Genomic DNA, 13,701 nt, shown 5'->3' with positions numbered 1-13,701 from the left:
TATTCTTAAAATACTTTCAAGGTAAATCATGATATGACTCACAGAGGGAAAAGATCTGTCATTTTGGAGACCTTAAAATACTTGATTTTTAAAAACGTGTGCATTTTACTTACCCTTGTGATATAAAGTGCTAAGATTTCACAGGGGTTGTGTAAAAATGTGCATTTTATATTCAGAGAAAAGGCTGCAAGCACAGAGATGTCACTTCAGGGACTCAGTTTCTAGTTGTTATCTTATTGTCAATCCTTTCAGCTTGGTCATCTCTATATCCCCACACACCAGCTCATTAAAGTAAGATATTTGCTATATTTTATGTATAATATAGAGAAAAGCAGACATCACTTTCCACAACTCATATGTTTCTGAAGTGATATGTACTCTTTGTAAGACTCAGAAATCATCCCTCTCTGCTTACCTAATCAAAAAGTAGAAAATCAAATATTTCTGGTATGATGCTGCTTTCCACCATTTTAAATGTGACTAGAAAAGGCTTGCATGCACCTTACTGTAGAAATAAAGATAGACTACCCACATGAGAACAGGTGATTAATTCAAAGTTTGGGAGTGGGAAAGCTTTAGAGTGAGCAAAAAACGGGAGGGAAAGCGTGGGGGAAGGCTTCATGTATGCTCTGATTGCATGTAGTTGGCAAGGGGAAGTTGGAAGTAGGTTAACTAGAAGCAGAGTATCTTATGTGGTTGGTTTGGGGAACATATTTTGCTTTATTTGGTTGGTTCTAAGTTGGAAACAAGGCAAAATAGGGAAGCTAACAGTCATTAATGATATCCTGACCATTTGGGACCAATCACTGCCAATGATGCTGTTTGGCTTCCTGGACTGGTGGCTTCAGAGATTGTGAATCAGAATTCTATTGTCATATCATCTGACCACTATTCATTTGAATATTTATCCTCTCAGCCCCCCATTATGGTCATTCTCTTACTTACGAGAGATTGACCAATTCAGGGGCAGCTAGAAACCCACATCTTCACCACTGTGATATTGCCGAGTGGTCTCCATTGCAAACTATATTGTGAGGTCTTGACTTTTTGTTCTTGTGTCAGCACTGAGAGGTGAGGCCAGTTGGACTTCCTGGGTCCAGTGGGGACTTGGGGAACTTTCCTGTCTTACAAGAGGATTGTATAAAGCACCAATCAGCACTCTGTAAAATGCACCAATCAGCACTCTGTAAAATGCACCAATCAGCAGATTCTAAAAGTAGCCAATTGCCCGAAGGATTGAAAAAAGGGCATTCTGATAGGACAGGAGCAGAGTATGGGAGGGGCCAATAAGGGAATAAAAGCTGGCCACCCCAGCCAGCAGTGGCAACCTGCTCCCCTCCCCCTTCCATGATGTGGAAGCTTTGCTCTTCACAGTAAACCTTGCTAGTGCTCAGTTTGGGTCTGTGCCATCTTTAACAGCTGTAACAGTCACAGAGAAGGTCTGTGGCTTTATTCTTGAAGTCAGCGAGACCTTGAACCCACCAGTAGGAACCAACTCCGGACACAGTATGGCAATGATCTCTGGTGAGAACAGCTGCCCAGTAGAATGTAAGACTTGGCAGAGGATGTGATGGACCTGCATCATGGCAGGTATGACCAAAGTGTTGCACGTTTTGTAGTTCCGTGTGCAGGGTGGAATGGTGCCCAGCGGCTTTTTCTCCCCTGTTGCTTGGCGAGTGAGAGGGAGGGTTACAGTGTTACAGGATTCCTTCAGTGCCGCTTCACCAGCTGGAAATCTCTGTGGCTGCACTGACTTCTGTTCCGGCCCTTGCTCAGGCCTGCCGGGTTGCTCTGCCCACTTGGCCCCGCAGGCTGCGCTTGGCTCACATTACTGGCCCAGATCCTGTGGTCAGTGTGGCTGCGTGCTCAGCTCGTAGCTGGACTGGGCATGCTGCAATTGGCTTCCATATTGGGCGCTGGTATCTAGATGAAGGGGAGGTGGTGGCGCCGGAATACTTGGAGATGACAGCAACTGCAAAGCCCCAAAGGGTGTTACAGCTTTTGCTTGGGGAGTCCTGAGGTCTGAGCTCCCCGGAAATGTTACAGTTCTCTCTGGTTCCTGCTGCCTGCAGCTCAGTGAACAGGGGTGCATTACATCTCCTTTGTTACTGCCACCCGCAGCTTGGGGAGTTCCCACAACCAACAAGAATAAGGTGTGTGGACAGCAGAGAGTGAGAAAGGCAGAGAAGAATTTTATTGAGTGACAGAAAAGCTCTCAACACAAGAAGGGACCTGAAGTGGGTAGACTTCTGTGTGAAAGGGGGCCTGAAAGCCGGCAGCCATCTGTGTGGCTGAGTATAGGATTTTTAAGGGCTCAGAGTGCATGCTGATTGGGCCGGGGGTGGTCTTGGAAAAAGCATCATTTATTGGTTAAAAGGCATAGAGGATGTTCGCACTCCGGTTGTGGACTCTACCTAGAACTGGCAGTTGGGTTTTCAGGGGTCAGGCTGTCTTTGGCTTAAAGGTCGGGTTTCAAAAACAAAAATAATCACTAGTCCCTATAAAATGTTACAGAAGCAGAAATTCTAATTTTCCAACCCAGACCAAGAGAACATATAGGCCACAGACCATGAAGATCTGCCTTAGAATGGCAATTATCTTTTTTCCATAAGGAAATGTGAGATGTAGAGCCTGTTTTGCTTTGCCTGTTTCATTGATTCAAATATAGTGAGAAGTATTAGCAATAACACAGAGCTACCATGAGTAGCCAACAAGAAATCTAGAGAAATGTGGGTAATAATAGAGACAATGTAAATAACTTCTGCCAGAGTTATTGGTGATAAAACTATTGGTGATGGTTTTCTTACAGTTTTTTTCTATTTGTACAATCCTCACTCTGATTATTCACACAGTGAGTCAGTAACTCCCCCAGGTAAACTGCCTGAACAATCAAGGGTGGCCACATTTGGAAGCTCCAGTCTGAGGTGGAATTTCCAGACTTCCGTTTGGAAACTGGGGTTGACCCACTGATATTTTATAATGGCCTATCTGAATCCTTAGAAACTTCTCCTTTGAAGATTTACAGAAGACAATAACTTTAGGCCGGGCTCGGTGGCTCACGCTTGTAATCCCAGCACTTTGGGAGGCTGAGGCAGGCGGATCACGAGGTCAGGAGATGGAGACCATCCTGGCTAACACAGTGAAACCCCATCTATACTAAAAAAAAAAAAAAAAAAAAAAAAAAAAGGCCAGGCGTGGCGGCGGGCGCATGTAGTCCCAGCTACTCAGGAGGCTGAGGCAGGAGAATGGCGTGAACCCAGGAGGCGGAACTTGTAGTGAGCTGAGATGGCGCCACTGCACTCCAGCCTGGGCGACAGAGCAAGAATCCATCTCAAAAAACAAAAACCAACCAACCAACCAAACAAACAAAAACATTAACTTTAGTTTAGGCTTTTTTTTTGGCATAAAGTTCTGTTAGAATTTTTTCTTCAGTTTTTCTATTACCTTCTTTCTTTGTATGGGCCTCAACCTTAAAATAGCCAACTCTAGAAAGTAGAGTGCCTTAACTTATTCATTTTCATGAGGTTTCCAGCAGAGATGATGAATTTCTTTTTTTCCCAAAAGCATCCCAAATTCACGTAGTACTCTAAAAGCATACCTGCTATATGTTTACTACATGGTCTTCAGCTAATTGACAAGCTCTAGTAAGTGTAATAAATTCCATTATATGGGTTGATTTTACCTCAGATAGAAAATATATTCTAAAGTAGAGCTTAAATTAGTGATAATTTTCAATATCAGTTTTGAGGTATGATCCATCAATGAATAACATTGAATCAGGGTTCACAATGAGAGCCAGTCTCTCATCAATCTGAGTGAGGTACAGAAACTCCCCTAACTGACTTATAACCATCATGAGGTTCCCCTTCTTCTGGCAGGGGGAGAAGAGTGGCAGTTTAAGGAATTGCATCAGTGAATAGTAAAGCGAGAGAGAGGGAGTAAAACTCTCATAAGAAGTTAATCAGCTGGTTGAAAAGTATTGCATGCTCTTTGTCAGTGGTTATGTCTACACTGGCCAGGGAATCATGATGTGAGGTGGGGAGACTAGATATAGTTTAAAAGAAGCATCAACAAATGTTGCAGTGGAAGCTGTTGCCTTCAGACAAGGGCTATAAGCCTTTGCAGCTGGGTCAAGGGTAAGGCTATGGAAAATGATGAATTTTTGATGGTTTCCATGACATTGAGTTAAAAACAAAAAAGCTTGTACAAGTTGTCCATGCACAATTAGACAAAATGGCATATTGTAGTCAGGGGTGCCTAATTATGAAAGGGAGTGCCTAACTACCAAAGGAAGAGGCTACTGAAGAGCCTTCTTGAGTTACAGAATTTATATTTGGGCCCCCACAAAAGACAGTTTCTTACTAAGGACTCGGCCAATTCATAAAAAGAGATCGCAAGCTCAGAAAAATTTCACAGCCATTGTCTACAATATCCAGTTAAACCTAGAAATCCTCTCAATTGTCATTTTGCGAGGCATCGAGGTGAAGTTTCGATAGTGTTCTGCCTACCAATAGAGGCAAAATAATTTCACCCTCTTAAGATAACTTACGCCCTAAATACTAGCCTGTCTTTTGACAAAATTATAATTTATCTTTGAAACATTATGTTCTTTTTCTGCTATGGCTGAGAGCAAGTATTTACTTGCTCTCACCTTCTCACCAGCTTCCTCGTTCTCTGAAGAAAGCAGTGGAGATCGTCTGATCCTGCATATACTGCATCAAAACCGAATCACAAGTGAAATTTCGATCTTTTAAGTCTTGACTGAGGACTTGTGGAAAGTAAGAGGGGGCTTTAGTGAGCCCCTGGGGTATGACTATCCGGGTATATTTGTTGTCCTCTCCAGATGAAGGCAAAGTCGTTGACTGTTCTGGTTTGGAAGCACACTGAAAAATGCACAGTAAAGATTCAATATGGTGAAGCAAGTGGTTTTGGGCAGAATTGATGACAGGATAGGTACTACTAGGAAGCAAAGCAAAACAATTTTGTTGATCTTTCCTGAGGTCATGAAAAAAGTGTACCAGCAGAACAAGTGTGGTGTATGGGCTATTGCAGCGCATGAGAAAGTCTTTGGATATAAGGTTGTCAACTACAGTTTTGAAGCCTTCCTTTGCTTCTGGTTTTTCAAGGAATATCAGGGAAGTTTGGCCATGGTTTACTAGGATACTTCTGAACTTGACTAGGTTCTGCTCCAATAATTTCCCATATAAATGGATTTTTTTAGTTTGTAGAGTGTTAGGTAGAGTGTTGAGGTCTTTATCTGGAGTGTACGTCAAATATAATGAAGGAGACAAACGTATATCCAGAGACGGCATATAGAGGAACCCTCAGGAGACTCTGCTGTGCATTTATTATTTTTCTGAGACAGAGTGTTGCTCTGTCACCCGGGCTGGAGTGCAGAGGTGTGATCTTGGCTCACTGCAACCTCTGCATCCCGGGTTCAGGTGATCCTCCCATTTTAGCCTCCCAAGTAGCTGGGATTACAAGCATGTGCCACCACACCAGCTAATTTTCGTATTTCTTTTCTTTTTTTTTTTTAGTAGAGGCAGGGTTTCACCATGTTAGCCAGGCTGGTCTTGAACTCCTGGACTCAAGTGGTCCACCCACCTCGGCCTCCCAATGTGCTAGGATTACAGGCGTGAGCCACCATGCCCACCTGGTGCACTTACTATTATAATTCTATTTGAAAATTAAGTTACTCCCCATTAAATTTGCAAGAGTGTTATAATAGAGCAGGGAGAAATGTTTTTAAGTCAAGTACCCAAAGGTTGTAGTTACAGTAGGAGATAGAAGGAATCTGTGGGTTATTTGAGATACCTGCTACTTGCTTCCTATGAGGAAAATGTTGAGCAAAATTGTCAGGGTTTAATGTAGAAAGAGTTAGTGCCTGGCTGGACATGGTGGCTCACACCTGTAATCCCAGCACTTTGTTGGGGGCCAAGGCAGGCAGATCACCTGAGGTCAGGAGTTCTAGAGCAGCCTGACCAACATGGCAAAACCCCATCTCTACTAAAAATACAAAAAAAAAAAAAAAAGCAGGGTATCATGATGTATGCCTGTAGTCCCAGCTACTCAGGAGGCTGAGGCAGGAGAATCGCTTGAACCCAGGAAGCGGTTGCAGTGAACCGAGATTGTGCCAATTCACTGCAGCCTCAGTGACAGAGTAAGACTCCATCTCAAAACAAAAAAAGAAAGAAAGAAAAGAAAGAGTAGCGCCCATATTGCCAGGAATTGTTGAGGTTGGCCACCTATATTTATGGTTAATTCACCTTGAATGTTAAATTTTAAATCAGGATATTGGATACCTTCATTGATCTAAATTAAGGGGTCTTTTGGTCTTATTTTTACTGGAAAATCATTTTTCAGGTGTCCCTTCTGTTTTCAATATCTGCAGGTGTCCTCTTCTATGGGTCATCCACTCAACTGTTTGATCTGCAGGGCCGTAAGGTTATTCTGGATCCTGTCTTGCTATTGTCCTAGGGCTCTGCAAAAATGTCAGCCAGGTGTTGAAGTTCAGGTAAAGTGGCTATTTCCCATTCTAATTTTGATCTAATTATTGTCTCCAATTTCAGGTTTAATTCCATTAACAAAGTAGGTAAAAGAGCCATTATTACACTTACACTTCTTAAACACTCAAATGTTGTTGAAAGGAGTTTTCTAGTTTATTCTGAAAATCTCCTATAATTTCTTCTTTTCTTTATTTACATGATTAAATTGTGGTCCATTTTATTTTTACTAGAAATGTTTCAAGTAAGGCTTTTAGGATACATTGCCCTACTTTTTGAGCCTCTTTTTGGCCCTCAGGCTTATTGTGGAAAGAAAGATGCTGTAGATCTCTGTCCCGGTGAATCCATCTGGCTTTTGCCATCAGGATTTAATGTCTGAGGATCTACAAACATAAATACAAGTTGATATAGTTCAGGTAACCCTCAGTTGTGTACAACTAAAAGAATTTAGAATTCTGAACTCCTTTGGGAAATGCTTAGTCATAGCTTTTAATTCAGCTCGTGTTCAAGGTTTAAATTCTACTGCTGCTTGCGTATTTGGGTCACTGAAGAGATGGAACTTTAGAGGTAAATGACATTCCGGGATCTTAGGAGAGTCACCGGGAGAAGGTAGGGGGTCTGGAAGAAGAGGGAGGAGTCAATGAGGTGTGAAAGGAGGATGGGGGGATGAGGAAGAGTTGCAGAGCTGAAGTCAACTGGAGGAGAAGCTGGGGGAAGATTTGCTGGGCAAATGAGTTAGTTTGTTGTTAAGTTTGTCATACTGTTCATTAGCTCTGGCCAAAAAATATTTTAGCGGAGTAATGTCTGAATCAGAATTTCATTTGAAAACTTGTGTACCAATCAAAAACTGCTGCCCATTGCCCCTGAGAAATGTTATTCTCTCTTTTCCAAGGTGTTTTTCAAATGAACAATTTTGTTCAAGTCCAGCGTTCTCCAGATTAGCCACTGAAGGCCTAAATTATCCTTGGTATAGAGATGGGTGCAAGTGCTAGGATCGTAGCAAGGGTACATATAAGAAATGGGAGGTTTTCCTGGAGGAAAAAAAGGAAAAGAGGATTTACACTCAGAAAATTCCATGGGAGCTGGCAATGGTCAGTTGAAAGTAATATTTTTGCACTTTATGTCTTAGGCCCCCAACCTGATAGTTGGCAACCTCCAGATGCAGACTTGACAACTTGTGCCCACAGGCAAATGGAAAACCAGAATATTCCCTCTGCATCAAATCCAACCTCTCAGGGCCAAAAAAAAAAAAAAAAAAGATGAAGAACCTTATCCCATTTTATTGGTGACTGACAGGAAAGTTTAGGAAAGTTTGTCCAGATGGATGCTGGTTTGGTAAGAATTGCAGCTCATCAGTTGTGGAGCAAGCTGAGACACTCTTAGAGGAGCAATGCCTGTGTTCTGCACTGATTCTCCTTCTGATAACAGACAACACTTTAGACATATCTCATAAAACAGAAGCACAAAAGAGAACAAAAAGGAATGAAAAGAAATGGCAGTATTTTTCCAAGGGTGCCAAACAAATGGGAATCGGTAGCAAAAGCTGAGTACCAAGCTGAGAGTCAATAACCAAGGATCTCAATACAAAGAGAACAGAGTTGAAGCCCAACTCTGTTCTCTCACAGACACTGTGTCAACACAGACTTGACAGGCCTCAAGAAGCAAGGCACAAGAGGCCTCCATAGATACCGCACTTGATCAGGGTCCAAAGTCCATGGTGATGAGCAGTTAAGAATGTGTCTCAGTGGAGCTTCTAGGAAAATTACAGAAATACAGACAAGGCATGGTGGCTCATGCCTATAAACCCAGCACTTTGGGAGGCTGAGGCAGGTGGATCACCTGAGGTCAGGAGTTCGAGACCAGCCTGGCCAACATGGTGAAACCCTGTCTCTACAAAAAATACAAAAATTAGACAAGTGTGGTAGCACATGCCTGTAGTTTCAGCTACTTGGGAGGCTGAGGCAGGAGAATCTCTTGAACCTGGGAGGCAGAGATTGCAGTGAGCCCAGATCGTGCTGCTGCACTCCAGTCTGGGCGACAGGGCAAGATTCAGTCTCAAAAAAATAAAAAAAATTAAAAAACCAGAAAATTACAGAAGTAAAGGAGACAACTTAATGAGAACAGAAGCTATTTATTTCTTGCTTGCTAGAGAAAGGGAGGCAGTCACTATCATTTATGTTTGGCAGAGACTCAGGCTGGGAGAATGGGAAAGCTTTATAGTGAAAAGGGGCAAGGCTTTGGGGTAGGAGGCTATGGGCATGGAGAGGCGCAGGTAGGCTAAAGAGAAGCAAGGCATCTGATGGGATAGGTTTGGAGAGAGTATTTGGCTTTCTTTAATTGGTACTAAACTAGAAGCAGGGGCAATCTTAGAGAAGCTGGCAGTCATTGACCAACCTCTGACTGTTTTCAGCAAATTGCTACTGAATTTGTGGCTTGCATTCCTGAACTGGCTGCTGCAGAGATTGTGGTTTGCCTTCCCAAGCTGGTTGCTGCAGTGGTTGTGGGTCAGAGTTCCACTGTCGTACGTGGTTTGGCCACTGTCTGTTTTAATATTCAGTCTCTATTACTAAAAGGTATACAAATGGCTAGGCTTCTCACTTCAGTTCTTCATGTACAAGCTCCTTTTAGAGGTTTCTGCACTAAACTATTATTAAAAAAAAAGAAAAAAAAAGGCCAACTCCATTTATCCAATGTCAACCTTTACGTTAAGAATGATGAATGTGGCAGCTGTTTCCTTCTGTTATTGATATTTTTACTGACCCTTCCCTTTGTGCTTTGTCAATGACTGAGTATCTTCCCTGGACCGCTCTTATCTGAAGTCGTCCTCATCTCTCAGGGATTTTCAGTACCATCTGCCAGCCAGGCACTGTGACTCTGTCATCAGTGACCATTTTTATTGACTTTTGTCTCTTTCTGGCCTTTCCATGGTGACTTGGCCTTAAATGTCCTACTAATTAGCTCAGTGGTGATTACAGTGCTGGTTTTGAGAGCAGCCTGTTGTTTTTTTCTTACCTAGGAGAATTTTTTTTCTCTCTTTATCTGGAAATATTACCTTGCTGGCTATGCTGACTTAGGTCATTGACATCAGATCAGTATTCTAAATCTGATCCTAGTATTCCCATCTACAATCTTCCCACACAAGCCAAGGGAAGAGACACACTTGATTAAAACCTCACACTCTCTTTCCTATTTGGCTATTTTTTCTCCTCTTGGAGAAAGAGTTTCCCCAAAATACTATATGAAGTGTTATTTTGTAAGCCTACTTAACTTAGTTTTATATACTGTGCACAAACTTTACGTATAATTTGAATAGACTCAGTTTTTTGTTTCCGCTTTTTTAGTTTTTCACTGAATTTTATATGACAGACTGTTTAAGCTAAATAATTTGTTATAGTTAGAAGACTGTTTTCTCATTTACATACCAAAATCTACCAAAATGAATTTATTACACTTAAGAATTTTTGTTAATTACCATTATCACTTCTGTAAAATAAAATAAATCTGTAAGAATTTTATGAGCAAAGCTTTTTCAAGTCTACTATTTAGTTTAGCAGTAATTCTAAATATCAATCAAAATTAGAGTAAGGGATTTCCCCTTTTAGGAAAAGATATCAATAATTATATAGTAAAAATTTAAAATTAAGATGCATTTATTCTGTGTTGGATACCAAATATCTCATTAGAGAATGATCTTCTCTCATTGTCTGCTATTTTCTAAAATACAGGAAGATATAAAGTATAAATCTGATTTTTTTTCTACCAGAAGTTAAAGAACGTAGAATATATTTGGTATGATTAATTGGGAGTTTGTATTTCCTCTGCAATCTAGAAATATTATTATTTTAAATATCTGCAATATTATTTATTTTAAAAGTTTTTAGTTTGAAAAGACATTTCTGAAAGCCCCAAATCTGTGAGCATTTGCTACTACAAAATTTTTAATTGTAAGCAATTGAGAGAGAAAAGTCCTCAAATTTGGCCAAGCGTGGTGGCTCACGCCTGTAATCCCAGCACTTTGGGAGGCTGAGGTGAGCGGATCACAAGGTCAGGAGATCGAGACCATCTTGGCTAACAGGATGAAACTCCGTCTCTACTGAAAATACAAAAAATTAGCCAGGCGTGGTGGTGGCCACCTGTCGTCCCACTACTCAGGAGGCTGAGGCAGGAGAATGGCGTGAGCCAGGTAAGCAGAGCTTGCAGTGAGCCGAGATCGCGCCACTGCACTCCAGCCTAGGTGACAGAGCGAGACTCCATCTCAAAAATGAATAAATAAATAAATAAATGTCCTTGAATTTATGCAAATGACATAGCAATCACTTCAACTCTTAAATATTATTATAGTTCAACTATATTATATTATGTTATATTATATTATATTATATTATAGTTGAACTATTTCTTGTTTCCTTTCTCTTTCCCTTGTAAATAAGCTGTAAGAGAAAACTGCTCAATCACAAAACGTAACATAAGGCTTTCATGTCAGTGTCCAATAGGAATGAATTTTTTATGGTGACAAGGTAGGGTTATAATCCAGATCTCTGGTAGGCACATCTATAAGGTGCAAGGTGTGTAGAAAATAGCATCAGTTTTTTTGGCTGGGTGCGGTGGCTCACACCTGTAATCCTAGGATTTTGGGAGGCTGAGGACTGTGGATCACCTGAGGTCAAGAGTTCGAGACCAGCAGATATGGTGTTCTTGTTCTCAAAGCCGAGGTGGGTGGATCACCTGAGGTCAGGAGTTCAAGACCAGCTTGGCCAACATGGCAAAACCCCGTCTCTACTAAAGATACAAAAATTAGCCAGGCGTGGTGGCAGGCGCCTGTAGTCCGTTACTCAGGAGGCTGAGGCAGGAGAATGGCATGAACCAGGGAGGCGGAGCTTGCAGTGAGCCGAGATCCCACCACTGCACTTCAGCCTGGGCACAGAGTAAGATTCCATCTCAAAAAAAAAAAAAAGAGTCTAGGATCCAGAGAAGTAAACTGTATTAATGATGTGGTCATATCCATGCCAGAGCTTATTTGGAAATGCACAGAATTGATTCCAAGATGTTTTAATAATGCAATCTGGGGTTTGCATCTCAAAGTAATGATCCATCAAGGATGGTCTTTAGAGCTATTTTCTAACTCACATGCTTAGTGGAGACTCACATCAAAATGCCCTGTTAATAGGAATCAGTAGCTGGTAAACTGAAGTCTAATTCAATTTATGTCATTTCCCTGCAAATTCGTACTCCATTTCTGTGCTATCACCTGAAGACCACCCACCCAAAGCTATTAGTATACAATATGATGTGTAAGAGAGCTCCATGACTTCTCTGTGGAATAAATTATTTCACCGTATTTTTTAAAAATATTTTTCATGTTTATACTCAGAGTAAATGAGCAATGTTACAACTATTCTTCTCTGTAAATTGTCACACCTTAAGTTCCTTAGGATGGCTCAACTCTTTCACTCTTCCAGCATGGGAAATAATTGTTTAATAAAAATAAAACATTACAATGGATTCATGATCCAAAGAAGACAAAACAGAAGATTTTTTGTTTTCTATTTCTCTTGACTCCTCAGCTAATTGTACCACCACTAAACCTTTCTTTATCTCCCCCACTTCACAGGGTTAATCTCTAATGCTGCTCAACATTTTATACCTATGTGGAAACTACCATTTAACTAAATTTTGTTTGATGTGGAAAAAAAATCATTCTTTCAATATTTGATAATTTTGGATGGCTAAGCACTTTTGTTAGATTTTTATTTTCTTCAAGAGAAATAAAATAGAGGCAGTGGAAAGGATTGCTTCTCAGTCCCCAGGGGTTGACTACTCACCCGAGGACTCAGTGCATTTGATTCCTGATACTTATTTAAGTCCCCTTTTCATGCTTACTTACTAGGACTTCTTAAATTTGTCTTCTTCCAGGTGAAATAATTCAAAACAACTCGAGAATGGAACTACCGATTCACTAATAAAGAACAGAAAATAAACAAGGGCAAAACTTGAGAACATACATACACAAAAACACAAAGACTCACTTAATTTTTATCTCAGATAAAAAAGGAAAGTAGTTTGCTGAATTTGCCTTTCTACTAAGAAGTCTTTGCTTTCACTTGGTTGGGAGGGTACCTAACATGAAGAAGCAGGAATTCCTGGAAAACAGGCCCCTTCTACCTTAACGTGTTTTCTGTGGGGTCGTTCAGTTATTGTCCCTAAGCAGAGGTAACTGGGAAATAGCCTTGGGCTGTAATTTTCCCATTTTACCTTAAGCAATATCATAACTAGCAACGTGTGACACCCAGGAGGTTTGTTTTCTAGATAACACTCTCTTTACAATATAAGGGCTCTTTGAGAGAGTTAATATAATAAATCCTCAGAGTAAACTCTAGGATACTCTTTAGAAATTAAATATTACTTGAAACATATGAAAGCCATTCAGCAGGTGACAGAGCTATTTACAAATAGATTAAACATCTTTCAAGTAAATTATTATAACATTCATTAATGTTGTTAGTGTTTATGCACTAAAACATAGCCCAAAATAAGATATTTTATCCTCATATTGTAACACAATTTATGTTACACTTGAACAAAAATCCCTCAATGTGCAGCTGATTTTAAATCCATCATCAGTTCTACTAGTCAAAAGTGGAGAATCTTTTTGCATTTGTACCTCTGGTAGCCAAAGTAATGTATCTTCTCTCCATGTTTCTTTCTCCATTCATTAATATGCTGTTTTCACATTGCTTCGTTTTGAAATTGCCCATGGCCCAGCTGAACCAAGCAGAAAGATTTCCCAGGCTGGTTGCATTGTATTTCACCTTCTGTTGTCAATTCCTTTGGTCTCGTAAGAATAAAATCCTTTGGTCTCATAAGAATAAAATGAGTTTTTTTTTTCCTTTGAGCATGTAGAATATTTTTGGTTATTGTTCAAAAGTGAAGCCACAAATCAGAAAATGTTTTTCTTCTTCGTTTATTTGCTCCTCTAGCAATGTATATTTCATATATGTGAGTGCTTAGATCTAAATTTCAGGTCTACATTCAGCACAGCATCTTCATGGACAGCTAATGAGATTGCAGATGGTAAAGCAGAACATGTGTGGTCATGGGATGAAACTACTCCAAATACCTTATTAAACCCTTACACTCCCCTCTCTCACAGGCCTCCTTTGCATAAACATTTTATATTACATTTTTATAAAGACATAGA

General features: G+C 40.5%; 1 long non-coding RNA gene across 2 annotated transcripts; it reads left to right on the top strand.

Annotated features, from left to right (window-relative positions):
• The first annotated feature begins 1,348 nt into the window (after window positions 1-1,348).
• Window positions 1,349-13,363, top strand: LOC129524759 (uncharacterized). Of its 2 annotated transcripts, none has more exons than XR_008668674.1 (3): window positions 1,349-1,590; window positions 6,392-6,514; window positions 12,417-13,363. It is a non-coding gene; the product is annotated as an uncharacterized lncRNA (long non-coding RNA). The 2 variants fall into 2 exon arrangements; XR_008668673.1 differs by lacking the exon at window positions 1,349-1,590 and adding an exon at window positions 4,682-4,778.
• Window positions 13,364-13,701: the final 338 nt, after the last annotated feature.

This window comes from Gorilla gorilla, chromosome 13 (genome assembly GCF_029281585.2).
Source record: "Gorilla gorilla gorilla isolate KB3781 chromosome 13, NHGRI_mGorGor1-v2.1_pri, whole genome shotgun sequence".
NCBI lineage: Eukaryota > Metazoa > Chordata > Mammalia > Primates > Hominidae > Gorilla > Gorilla gorilla.
The sequence above is the reverse complement of the archived record's forward strand: the minus strand, read 5'-3'. Positions and strand labels throughout refer to the sequence as shown.